Source organism: Canis lupus, chromosome 11, assembly GCF_048164855.1.
Source record: "Canis lupus baileyi chromosome 11, mCanLup2.hap1, whole genome shotgun sequence".
NCBI classification, from domain to species: domain Eukaryota; kingdom Metazoa; phylum Chordata; class Mammalia; order Carnivora; family Canidae; genus Canis; species Canis lupus.
Window position 1 is genome coordinate 59,996,287 of NC_132848.1, and position 13,852 is coordinate 60,010,138.

At 39.5% G+C, this 13,852-nt stretch overlaps 1 long non-coding RNA gene across 2 annotated transcripts in view; it reads right to left on the bottom strand.

Moving 5' to 3' along the window:
• Positions 1–13,631, bottom strand: part of LOC140600271 (uncharacterized) — a 45,786-nt gene extending 32,155 nt beyond the window's left edge. The window contains exons 1-2 of one of the 2 annotated variants that reach the window (XR_012003498.1): positions 13,467–13,631; positions 4,867–4,949 (exon numbers count right to left, since the gene is read on the bottom strand). This is a non-coding gene — a long non-coding RNA (uncharacterized lncRNA). The remainder of the gene's footprint in view (positions 1–4,866; positions 4,950–13,466) is intronic. The other variant, XR_012003499.1, reaches the window with a different exon arrangement.
• Positions 13,632–13,852: the final 221 nt, after the last annotated feature.

The following is a 13,852-nucleotide window of genomic DNA, read 5'->3' on the forward strand; positions in this document are numbered from 1 at the left end:
TGAGATTGAGCCCCACATCAGTCCCTGCACTCAGTACAGAGTCTGCTTCAGATCATCTCTGCCCCTACCCCCAACCCCCTCCATTACCATGCACTCCCTAAAATAAATCTTTTTTAAAAACTGCATTTACTTAAATTTATCCTAATCTTAGCCAATACTGACCACTCATAAGATTTCTTTCCAAAGATTTTTTCTCCATAAACTTTTACCATTCAGATTTTATTCTGTTTTCCCTCTTTAAATGACCAGTTTCACTTTAGGAGAAAAAAAAATCCCCCCCAATTTATATATAATATAAAATTATATATAATATATATTCCTTATACTTTCTGACCAAAAACCCTGATCTTTTCTTTGCATAGTTACTATTTTCAGTATCATATTTATTAGAATTCTTAATGCTCAGAAACTTTTCTAGTAAAAACTAGGTAGTAAACAATTGTGAAGGGTTTCATCAGAATTCTTGAGATTGGCAAATTTATGAATATATTCCTAACTTTTGGAAATATGTGCTTTTTCATAGTAAACCTGTTTTATGCTATATTAGAAGATTGTACTAACATATTTATCTTGAGTTTTTCTATAAAAATGATGTAGTGTTTGAATATATAGGTGAGGATTGGTGGGATTTAGACCTGATGGCCAAGAAAGAATTTGAGACGTCTTTGGTGCAAAGTGGTAGCTTTATTAAAGCAGGCGGACAGAACACCCTCCTCCATTCCCCCTTCCATGGGCAGAAAGAACTGTCCTGGGGTAATAAGGAATGGCCCATTATATACTTTCAAGTTGGGAGGGAGTTAGGGGTAGTGCTAGTCTCTAAGGAATTTTGGAACAAAGTTTCTCGGAACTTAAGGGGGCTAGCTATTGTTAAAAGGTCATTAATTATGGTCTAATAAACCTTATTCATGAGACCCTTCACATATACATCAGTGGGCCATATGCTTGGGGAATGATTACTAACATGTATCCTGGGGGATTTAAAGAAAATTCCCAAGGGAATTTTATGTGTGAAAGTAGACTTACAGGGTCCTGAGGGCTAGACTGATATTACCTGTTGTCCTTAAGGTATTAACATTGAGCCAGTTGAATCCCTACAGAAATGTCACTAGTTCAAGGACTTGTCAATGGGCTGCAGGTAGTAAGGGAATTTTTCTTCTGCCTCCCCCCCCCCAATCAATAAGACCAAAGTAGATAAAATAATGAAACCTTTAAGTCCTGAACATAAGTTTATCTTATTTGGAACAGATATAGTATTTGATTAATTTAACTTTACTCATCAATTAACTCAGCAAAACTTTAGTTTCAGATCACCAAAGATTTTGGAAGCTATTTAAAAGTTTACCTACACACTTTTTTATTTACTTACTTGTTTTTAATTATATTTAGACTATCCACAATTCTATTGGACATTAAACAGAGTTGAACATTATTCTAATTTTTTTCCTGACCATTTTTGCATCAGAGGTTGCATGAACTTATTTGACTTTCAGTAAACATATGCAGAATAAAAGTTTTATATTTAATTCTGGTAACTCTAAAAACAGACGTACAAGCCCACAATCTTCAATTAGCTTTAATACTGAGGAGTTTTCCAGATTACATGAACTTGAAAAACATTTAGGTTTGCTTTTAACTTTCTGAATTTTAAAATGTCCAATCTTTACAAGTAACCTTGCTTTCAAACCAACTAAATAGAATTCTTTTACAAATTAGTTTTAGCAACCACATCTGGAGGTAGAAAAAAAAATCACATTTACAACATACATGGACACACATACAAATACAGAGGCACGATGCAAACAAAATCTTAGAGCTTTTGTTTTTATTTGTGGAGGGAACACCACAGGACCCATTTTCAAATATCTTTTTTTTTTTAACTCATGAACAACTTCTCCCTAAATTTTGCATTTCAAAGAATGACTCTTAGGTCCCAGAGAAAATGGCAAGGGGATCATGGTGATGGTGGTTAGAAAATTTGTATCACAAGGCACAGAGAGAAGATCTTAAGTTTCCTTTAAGGTGCATAATTGGATATACCTGCCTCCTTCCAGAGGTACTAGAGTCTGGTCAGCAAGAGCCCTTTCTGCAGTTTATATTTTAACATGGTCCCTTCCTGCCTTTTTTTTCTTCCTGCAGTCTCAGGTAATTGTGGGCTATGTTTACATTTCAAAGGCAAGTTTTATAATCTCAAGGGACAGAGAAAGAATGTAAAAACAAAACAAAAAAATTCCCCCTAGGGTTTCAGAATAATTCTTATTTAAAAATCAATCCTTTTTCCACTTTCAGATGATATTTGTTCCATTATCCAGATCTTTTATCATACCCCAAACATTTTGAGACGAATAGGTGAGGTTTTGAGATTAGTAGAGTTGTATTTCTAGTTTTGTACAGATTTGCTTGTTTGCTTTTTAGATTTATTCATAAGAGAGACAGAGAGGCAGAGACCCAGAGAGGGAAAAGCAGGCTCCATGCAGGGAGCCTGACATGGGACTCGATCCCGGGTCCCCAGGATCACACCCCAGGCTGAAGGTGGCACTAAACCCCTGAGCCATCAGGGTTTTTGTACAGATTTGTAGGACAAAGACTGTTGTTTTTAATTCCCCAAAGACCTGGATTAGAGTCTGAATATTAAGGGATAGGCCTATCTTTTTAATGAGATCTGTGCTTCTTTGTATCAGGGAGTTTTTTTTTTTTTTTTTTTTAAGATTTTATTTATTTTGGAGAGAACAAGCCAGCGCATAAACAGGGGGAGGGGCAGAGGGAGGGAATCTCAAGCAGACTCCCTGATAAGTACAGAGTCCCACACAGGGCTAGACCCCATGACCCTGAGATCACGACCCTCGCTGAAAGTCTGATGCTTAACTGACTGAGCTACCCACCTGCCATTATCAGGGAGATTTTTAACTAAAATGAGAATCAAAGATTTGTGCCTTTGTAAAATTTGTTTAAAACATTTTAACAAAAAAAAAAAAAAAAACATTTTAACAAAAGGCATTTCTCTGGATATACAATTCAACTTCGTTTCTATTAGCTCATGAATATTGGCCTTCTGCTGATCATTTGTAGGAAGGCCCAAAAGAAATTCTGGTCACCTGTTTCTTCTGTGAAGATTATGAATACAGCCAAATGATATTTCTTCAAATCTTGTAGGAAAAGGGAAGTTAGAACAGGCAGATGAGGCTAGATTTTAAGGAGGGGATTTTACATCGAATATGGACATTTTTATCTTAAGTCTAATTTCTGTTCTTTCTTTTTAAGGGAGTTCCTACAGCTAACCATTATACTAATGCAACAATTTTGGGCTCTTTATAAAAATATATATTTCAAAGAAAACCAATTTAAAAGATCATCTGGCCATTGATGAGTAGGAACTTATTAATTTCAATAGTAACTCAAGCCATTAAAAGCTCGTAGGTTTAACCAAAAACACAAGTGTCCAGAGAGCATAGATGATGTAGCCCCCACAATCCCAAAGTTTACTTCCAAAATTAGTCTAAGTGTTAGAGGCAGTTAGGTTCTAACAGGATACCTGTAGGCCAACAAAGAGGAAGTCATATTCAGCTATCTGGAAAATCAGACCTGTCCAGGCAGCACTCCAAAACAAAGCTGCAAGAAGCCAGATCAAACCACATAGACCCAAGATGGCTGATAAAGTTGGCCAGAAAACCCCGACCAAATGAAGAAAAAAAAAAAAAAAAAGGCATGAAACCAACCCTGCTTCTAAGAAATACTCATCCCAAGTAATAAATATGCCACCTAATTAACAATTGACAATAAAAAGAAACCCAGGGCATGCCACTCATGTTCTTCCTCAAGCTTGCCCACTCCACATTTTGAGAGTATACTTTTTAATAAACTTTCCTGGTTGTGTCACTTATCTACTATGTTGTGTCTGTCCTTGAGTTTTTCTCTTGACAAGATCAAGAGCCTTCAGCAACATCTTTGGGATGGGTTGTGGACTCAGAGCCCAGGGTCTCCCCAGTTCACCTGGCAATGTAAAAGTAAAGGTCTTCTTTGTACAGGCAGTAAGGATGATGTAGTGAAAACAGTTTCTGGTCTACAAAGATATCAGACACCTCCAGTCACACACCTGCTAATGTGGGACACTGGGCAAGTGATATTTTCCAGCACTAAAAGGCAATGAATATTCAGATGACAAAGATTCTAATGGGCTGGGACTTCTCATGACACTCCCTTGAGAACTGGCACAACCAAAAGACTCAGAACCCCACTCTATTCAAGTGGTCACCAAGTAAGTACACTCTCTAGGTATTGGAGACCAAAGAGAATATTCTCAGTGGCCACAAAGCCAAGCTCTTAGGACATGAGCAAGATGAAAGGAAAAATCTTATTTGGCATATGCACATTAACAGCTTTATCAAAAACTTGCATCTCTCAGAAGATTGTGCTGTGGGGTTGGGAACCAAGGGTTGTTTTACAGTGTATTTTCATGCACAAAAGTTTTCTGGAGGTTGGCAGATGATCTAGTGTCAATTTAAGCCATTCTATGACCAACTTATCCTAACACTGAAGTCTTTGAGTTAGGTGGCAAGCGCTCTAACAGGTTTTCAGTGTTCAACCAGTGCTTACCAATTGTGTCAAATTGGCTTCCCAGAGGTGTATTAGCAGCAGCCTTTCTCCTGTGCACATTAGGACAAACAGAGAAGACAAAGAAAAACAAAGACCATCCCTGGGAAGAAATGATCAGTAGCCAAAATATCATATTTAGCCAAAGAGTCTCTAAGCCCGAGGAAATAGTTTCACAAATATTTCCTCCTGCTAATCTAAATTTAGAGAATAAAAAGACTCAACACACTCCATCAGACCCTACAGATTCAGTGTGACTGACATGGTAAGAAATCGTACCTTCTGCCAGCTGTATGTCAGACATCCTGAACTAAGGAGAAGAGTGGAAGAGTCTTGGACTTTGAAGGGAAGGATTACAAGTCCTAGGCAATAAGAAAAACAGATGTTCAGTAATTAGAGGTTTGCCCTGCCATACAGGTGGGTCACTCATAAGATTTATCTCTGGTAACAATCATTAGTCTAGGAAAGACCCTCAATTTAGATTCTTCTAGGTAATTAAGGATGGGGCAAAAAGTTTCTCCTGAGCCTACAGAGTCTCAATTGTCTTCAACTCAAATGAATCTTCATGTCAAAGGTGCCTTGGGGTCGCCTGTCCTTTGCCCCTATATTCTTTGAAAAATACTCACCAACTTGCACCTGGAAAACATGCCTTAGACATAATTGCCTTCCACTGGGTTGTCCCTGCTCATAGAGAATACCTCTCAAATCTGGACATTGACTAATGATCTTATGTTTTAAAAATAAAAATGGCATTGGTTATCTTCCCTTGAATGTTTGGCTTTTATAGGATTCAGATGATCATGAATCCACTCCACATGGAAGTCTATGCAACTTTTAATGTATCCTTATGGTGGGGAAATGAAATTTATAAAGGAACTGAACATTGGAAAGCAGATGTGCTCCCCTTAATGGTCAATAGGGAGAATTAATCAGAAATCTGAAAGATGGTGGAAGCCTAATTCCACCTATCTTTTTCCTGGAAGCATCCCATATCTTAGCCCAAATCAGACCCAACAATCAAACTCATTTATTGCCTCAAGTGCATAGAGATAGAAGGTGCTCCTACAATCACTCACATGATTCTAGTAAACCTGATTGTGTACTCTGAAGAGGACTACATTTCTGATTAGGAGATTTCTGCCTTTGAAACTGAAAAAGGCCGAGCAGAAGGACCCACTTATGCATTGTTCCTAGAAGGTACTGGCATTTCTCTGAGTGTTTCTGTGGCACCAACATTTACTCCAATCTTTCTATGGAAAGGGTATATTGAAGTTGTTATCTTTGCCCCTGATACCACCATTAGAAAGATTCTTCCTTCCAACTTCCCATACACCAAATCTGGGATCCTTCTCTTACTAATTAAAAAGGCTTTGGAAAAGCAGGGAAGATTATACTTTTAGATGGATGTCAACCAATAACCCAATTATAGACAGACAGGGCCTTGCTCGTGTCCTTGCCCAAGACCTTCTTTCTTTGGAGTATCAGACTTGGAAAAGGCAATATGCACCCGATCCATAATCTTGACTACCACATTCAGTACTTCTGTTCAAGCATTTAACTATCAACAAACTAAAACTAATACCTGGCAGAAATGGTCTTACAAAATAGAAGTGCACTGGATATCTTGATGGCACAGCAAAGATGTACTTGTGCTCTATTAGAAAAGAGCTGCTTTTATGTTAATCAGTCTGGCAAAATAACACAAGAACTGAAAACCAGAAAGGATATTATCAACCTATTAGCCAGGTGGGATGAATGCCAGGACTTGGGGATTACTTCCATCTCTAGGTGGTGATCATCAGGAATAGGATCATGGTTAAGAAGGATGGCACCAACTGGTTATTACTATTAATCTTAATACATATTATTAGGCTGATCGAAGGCTTATGAAAAATTGTAATTGGGATCCCTGGGTGGCGCAGCGGTTTGGCGCCTGCTTTTGGCCCAGGGCGTGATCCTGGAGACCCGGGATCGAATCCCACGTCGGGCTCCCGGTGCATGGAGCCTGCTTCTCCCTCTGCCTGTGTCTCTGCCTCTCTCTCTCTCTCTCTCTCTGTGACTATCATAAATAAATAAAAATTAAGAAAAAATAAAAAAAAAAAGAAAAATTGTAATCACTGTTATAACTCACCCAACTGCACAGCTTATGTTTGCAGAGATGACCAAGTTAGATGCTTTTCATCAGGATGGGTTTATGGACCAAAAGAATTGAATTGAAGGAATTAGCAGTTGGCTTTCTCACAAGCTATACACCACCCACTCCCCTCCACCTGCAGCCAACAAGGGACTAAATAGTACTGGAACTGGAGCAGGTAATGAAACCACTCTGGCCTCAAGGGATTGAGGTTTTCTCCAGGAAACCATGAGTAAAGTGGAAAAAAAAAGTAAGAAAAATTGCCAACAAGGACTCCATCCATATTTACACTGGACTCAAATTTGTTAAAATATGAAATATGCATTGTACTAGCCTTCCAACTTGCCAACAACTGATACAAGGTTTTATTTCCTTAGATCTCTATCACACTGCTAAGTTTACTGAGCCTTTAGGTATTTCATAAACATTCTTAACATTCTGGATTAATGCCGACTGTCCGGGACGTTTTTAGGTTATTGCTAATTGCTCTTATGTTATCACCTTGCTAAGAAAGGTCCATCTAAAACCTCTACAAACATCTGATCATGGTCACTCAATGAACTAATTCACCTAAACCTCGAGGCAGTTTAACAAAGCCCGAATGCGGACACGGCCTGAGAACCATTTCCCAGCTGTAATCTTGTTGCTCAGTGTGGCCTGACCCCAATGACAGGGACTCTTTAAAACAAACCATCAAAAATTTAAAAATCCTCCTGATGTGGGATAGGATTTCCTGGGACAGGTCCATCCCATTGACATGAGACTAAAGAAATAGTTGATCAGATGTTTTCAGAGAAAGTTCTTCATCAAAAGGGGGAAAGGTAAAAGGTGAAACAATAGGGGTCATTTGTGTCCAGGGGTTTTAAAATGGAACCAGGAGGCCACTAAGAAGATGAGCCTTATCTGTATACATCCTCACCAGAAAAACCATGAACTTGTAAAATGGGCCAAACCACAAATATTCCAAGAACACAGACTTAAGGTCAAGCAACTTGCTACAGTAGGAGACTTTGCTTATAGTCTTAGCAACCCATTATATTCAATCAGGCTTAGTTTTCTACCACTAATACTATTCAGAATTCTTTGTAATAACATACAGCTTAGCATTCCCTTTTGTCTTCAGGAACCCTTGACTTCCCCTCCACCCAGAGTGTTGCTGGGGGGCCACAGAGGACTATTTGGATTATTGTCCAAAATCGGGATTCCTTAAATTGCAATTCTGAGACCCCAAATAAGTGATTTTAATTCTGCCTCTTTTCTTGGTCAACAAATTACAGATTCTGTAACAATGCACATCTTACCCAAAACTTTAAGGTGGTGTCTGGGCATTGAATTTTCTTTGGGTTCACGGCCCACCCTCTCCCTCATAGAAGTTCCCAGCAAAAGACCAGGGACTCTATGCAGGCTTGGCTTGTGGGGCTATGGGATATGGGAGGGAATTGGGATTTCTCCGACTGGGCAGGAGCTAGAGAAAATTGGCCACACATCCTGCCTGAAGGCAATGTCTGTAGGGTGCTGGGGTGAGGAGAGGGTACTCATTCCCTGAGTATTGGATTAGTCTAGCCTGCTGGGAAGTTTGGCTCAAAAAGGGGAACTCTCTGGGCATGTGGGCTCCTGGCATGTTGCTGGAATTTGGCGCTGAATCAATAAGCCAGCAGGCATTCATTCTCTTATCCCGAATGGTTTCTGAACTGCGGGGTTGCCTGCTGGCTGGGGTTGTTGGGGGTTGCTGAGGCTCCTGCTTGCCTTTGCATTAACGGTAGGACAGCATGTACTAGCTCAGTCATTTCACTATCAACATAACATCCTGCTCTTCACTCTCCTCACCTTCTCAGAGGTTCCATGCTTAGCATCCTAATCAGGCTCTGTTACAAGGCCTCGGACCTTAATCTGGGCCAGTTTACACACCCTCCTAGTTCTGCAGAACAGCAGGCTAAGGTCTCTTGTCAGCCAACCCCAAGGTCTGCAGGGGAACCTACATGGTCAAGTGCTTCTCTAACCTCGGCTCTTCAAGCTCTCACCTCCAGCCAGGCATGGGTGGCCAGCCCAAACGCCCCCAGGAGAGGCAAGCCTGTTGCCTCTCCCTTCCTTGCATGGTGCTCTCTGCACTGTTCCTCAAACTGGCACATCAGACCAGCTGGCATTTTCAGGGCATTCCCGTAGTCATGTAGGGGTCCATGACCATCTAATATCCGAGGCACCCCTCCCCACACAGAGGTCAAAGGCCAATTCAGGATTTCCCTCTCAGACACCCTTTTCCCAAGACCCATTCTTCTGATTTTGTCTTTGTTTTTGTGTTTTTGCTGGGCCCACCAGTTTGCAACCTCAGATTCCCTAAGTGAAATCTGAAAATGGTTTCACACACAGAGAGTACAGAGAGATGGAAGGAGGCAGGCCACTCCAGACTGGTAGGAGGCAGTTTTAATAAGAGAACTTACGAGGCTCGTCTTGGGGGGCTGCAGAATAAGTAGATCTTCACACCTGCCTGCCAGACTCAGGAGTTTATATAGAGAGGTGGTAATAGGGCTTCATCATGTATACCATCCAGATGCTCTCAATAGCATATTGCTCTCTCAAAGCCACAGTGCTTGAAGGTGGATCCAACTGTGGGAACTGTGTGGGGGTGTGTGGAGAAGCCTCTGATTGCCTGGGTCAGGCTCTGGGACAACTGGAGGTCATATCTTCTCAACCTCCTCCAATACTTACTGTATTATTTAAAATTCCTGTGTCTTCTTTCTATTATGATATGTTCTTTTTCTTCAGTCTTGACTCTCTTCCATATGAATTTTGGAGGTTAATTTATCAACATTCATAAATAATCCTTCTTCAGAGTTTGCTTGGAATTGACCTATCTAAAATAGAACATTGTTTTCCCACCCCTTACTCTTTAAATTTATTTAGATTTATTTATATCTTTTCATTACGCTTTGCAGTTTATTCATGAAGGTCGTACACATTTTTTTGTTGCATTTATTCCTAGATGCTCTATAGTTTTTGTTGATTTTGTGGGTGAGAGGTTCTGTTACATTTTTTTCTAGTTGGTTATTACAGAGCTATGAGAACCTGTTTATTTTCCTTTGTTGCTCTTTTATCAAGTAACTCTGGAGAATGGTTAATTTGTTTATATGCCGTTGAATTTCCTTTATAGACAATCTCATGATTATCTGAGAAGTATTACATGATAAGTGTGTTTCTCCTCTTCTAATTCTTATAGCTGTTCTTTTTAAACATAGTGGTTAAGAGCACAGTCTTGGAAAATTATACTTCCTGAGCTCCAACTCTTATTAGCTGTGTGACCTTGAGCTTCCTACTTCAGTATTCTCATCTATATAGTGGAGATAATAATTTACATATCTTTTGTGAAGATTACAGGAGTTATTTGTAAATGACTGCAAACAGTGCTCCGCAAATAAGTTTGTGATAAATAATGCTTTCATTACCGCTATTGTTGTTGTTATAGCTAAAGCATACAGTGTCATGTAGAAAGGGAAGCTGTGATCACCGGCATCATTGTACATTTCTCAAAAAGAATAAGTGCTATAAGCCTATACCATGTTTTGCAAAGTAAGGGTATCAAAATCTATGGTTTATTTAAATACTGGATCACTCTAAGATCTTTTTCTAACAAAACTTATTGGTTTTCTAACAAAAGCTCACCTGTGGGCATTGATGGATCATCAGTTAATCCAAAGGAGAATGGTAAGGTGTTTGTCAGTTGTTATAAGAAAAGGTCAGTTACCCACCTGTTCATTTTGTTTCCAAAAAATGGGGAGGTTCCTTCAATGCACAGTCAGTATAGAAATTTGCTTCTCAAATCACTGGTCAGAGGGTATGATCTAATTTTTCTATCATCTAGCTCTAAATCTTTTTTTTTTAATTTTTTATTTATTTATGATAGGCACACAGTGAGAGAGAGAGAGGCAGAGACACAGGCAGAGGGAGAAGCAGGCTCCATGCACCAGGAGCCTGACGTGGGATCCGATCCCGGGTCTCCAGGATCGCGCCCTGGGCCAAAGGCAGGCACTAAACCGCTGCGCCACCCAGGGATCCCATACCATCTAGCTCTAAACAAAAACCTGGCTGAGAAAAGTTCCATTTAGGAAAAATAGAGTATTCACTATTTTTGGTAATTTAAAGCTGTTATTAAAACAAATTAGAGGGCACCTGGGCAGCTCAGTTGGTTAAGCGTTCGACTCCTGATTTCAGTTCAGGTCACGATCTCAGGGTCATGAGATTGAGCTTCGCATTAGGCTCTGTGCTGGATGTGGAACCTGCTTAAGATTCTCTCTCCCCCCCGCCCCCTCTACAATCTTCCTCCTAAGAAAACAAAAAACAAAACAAGATAAAAAACCCAAAACCCCACAACAAATTAGATCACTGACATTTGACATATAAGTTTGGTTCATAGAATCACCTTCACTCAGTTGCATTAAATAATTAACCAAATATGATATTGTGAAATGACCATGTGCTTGCTGTAAAAATGTTACCAAGAATAATGTCCATTGATCAAATAGAATCTGTTATATATACTCTCAAATGAAAAATTCAGTCTAAAATTTATAGTTGGAAGATGTTATTGTCTCATAGAGTGAATGAGTTGGGTCTTTTCTCCCTCTCTTATTTGGACTGTTTAAACTTACCTCTTGTCTGGTTGTCAAGAAGTCTAGAGCCAAGTTTTGAAGTTCAGTCATGTAATAGCATTAACCACTCTGGTGAACATCTTTGAATTCCTATTTTTTTCTCAATCCTTATTTTCCTTTCCTGATTTATTAATCTGTATTAACCATTCTAGTGTCTTCTTTTTTAAGCTCATTGGATTTTTATTTTGTTTTGACAGAACCATATTATAAATTCAGGAATTAAAAACCTCACCATCAGGCTGCCTTTATCAAATGATTATCAAGCCACAGGAACAGCATGAAGGAACTTCTAAATTAACCACAATAAATGCAAAACAAAAATAAAACAGCACTGCTGCAAACTAAGGGATTTTATTTCCTTTTTACATTTGCTTCTGTGAATAAGCCTTTCATCTGAAATTTGGAACACATAAATTATATATATTTTAATACAGTTAATTTGCATTTACACTTAAACAAAGATTTAATTATTGAGTTAAAAGCTACCTGAATTATCTTTCTTTTTAGTAGGTAAAGTCAGGCATAGTCCTCATTCTTTTCCCAGCTGGTATAGCTATTTCTAAAATGTTGGCATGAGGCTTTTATAAAGAAAACCTCTCCAAAGACAATGTACATTGACTTTTTCTGCCCTAAGAATCTCTTCAACTTGTAGCAGGGACCCTGATTTCTTTTATCTTAGGAAAGTTTCTTTAGCTCCCAAAGGAAGATGGTGTCAGTTGGAGCCAAAGTCCCATGATTAGTGAACACATCTTTTTCCATGTTACAACTCAAAATTGGCATGTGTATTGCAGGAAGTGTATTCATCTCACAGAGGGAGAAGAGGACTTGAAAAAAGATTTAAAATAATTCAGATTGGCTTAGTTTGGTAGTTAAAATTCTAGGCAGACTAGCATAGAGAACTGACTCTGATTTTTTTTTCCCATGTATCCTTCTCTTCTGTACTCCTTGCTTTAAAATTATTCAGGGAATCTTCTTGCAGCAATATGGTGTCATTAAGTGACTGAGAACACACACCAAAAGATTGTCAGTTCCTTTTCTGGCCAATGAAGAGCTCCCCGTGTGTTGATTAATGGACAAGTTTTCTCTCCTGTATTTACTGCTCTAACGACCCAAACCATTTGCTGAGGCCTCGCTTAGCAGACATGAGCAGTAGCAGTGGCTGCTCACCATGTATGTCTTGGTGATGCGGTTCAAAGAATCAGATATTCTGAACATCACTCAATTCACTGTAGCTGTAAGGATGGAACCTACAGGGGAAGAATAGCCAGAATAATTTTGGTACCCAGTGTGATTGGGTACCTGCTTGGCTCCCATCTTGATTCTATCTTCCCTTTTAAGGAAAGTAATCAGAGTAGACAGTACAGAGAAAGAATGCCCAGAAGGTTGAAAACTGACATGCATATTCTTAAGGACTTCTATTTTTCAGTAATAAGGCTTGCTTATCTATCTTTGGTTAATTAATTAAAGCTGCTTTAAAAAAATAAAGCATTGGGGGCACCTGGGTGGCTCAGTAGTTCAGCCTCTGCCTTTGGCTTAGGTCGTGATCCCAGAATCCCGGGATAGAATCCTGCATCAGGCTCCCCAGAGGGAGCCTGCTTCTCCTTCTGCCCATGACTCTGCCTCTCTCTCTGTGTGTCTCTCATGAATAAATATAAGCTTTAAATAAAAAAAATAATAAAGCATCGTTTCCTTAAAATAACCTTATAAACATGTTATTAATTCACTAATTAATCTTGACCCTCTTGGTTTGTTCATTCACTCATAATCCAGCATGAATTTCCATCTATGTGCCACAAACTAGGTTGGACACAGGAATGCAACAGTAGGGACAACCAGTCCCTCCACTTATGCCATTCATATACCAGTAGAATGATAGATTTTTGAACAAGGAATTGCCCATGAATTGAGTAATATGAAGTGGAAGTCCAAAGTGGAATGAAAGCTTATAGCAAAAATGTTTTAGGTTGGGCTTCCCAGAAGCAGACTCTGAGCTAAGAATTGTTGTACAAGAGAAGTGCTCTGCAGAGAAGCCAGAAATTAAATGAAGGAAATAGAAGAAGAAGGGAGGAGAAACCAAGCAAGGGCATCATTTCTGGAGGTACCTGCTTCAAGGGAACACTGGAGGGTAAATTACCCCTCAGAGTTAGTCCTGAGCCAAGGCAAGTAAGCTGGCTTTCACCCTGCTGTGCCATCAGTCACTTGTGAAGCACCGAGTGTGGAGCAAGGGCATGGGCACGGTGGCGGTGAGAACGTGAAGTCCAGATATTTCCAGCTCTCTGCACAAATGGCTCTGGGAGCCTGAGGACAGTAGGTCTAAGAAGAGTCACAGGTACAGGTCACTGGAGGCAAAATTGTGGGCAGACAGAAACAATAAAGGATATCTAAGTGCGATCTGGGTATAATATGAACAATTTCCATTGGTGTCGCATCCTGCGCATTGTTCTGATCATTTGGATCTAACATTTAAATCTCAGATTCTTCCAGATGG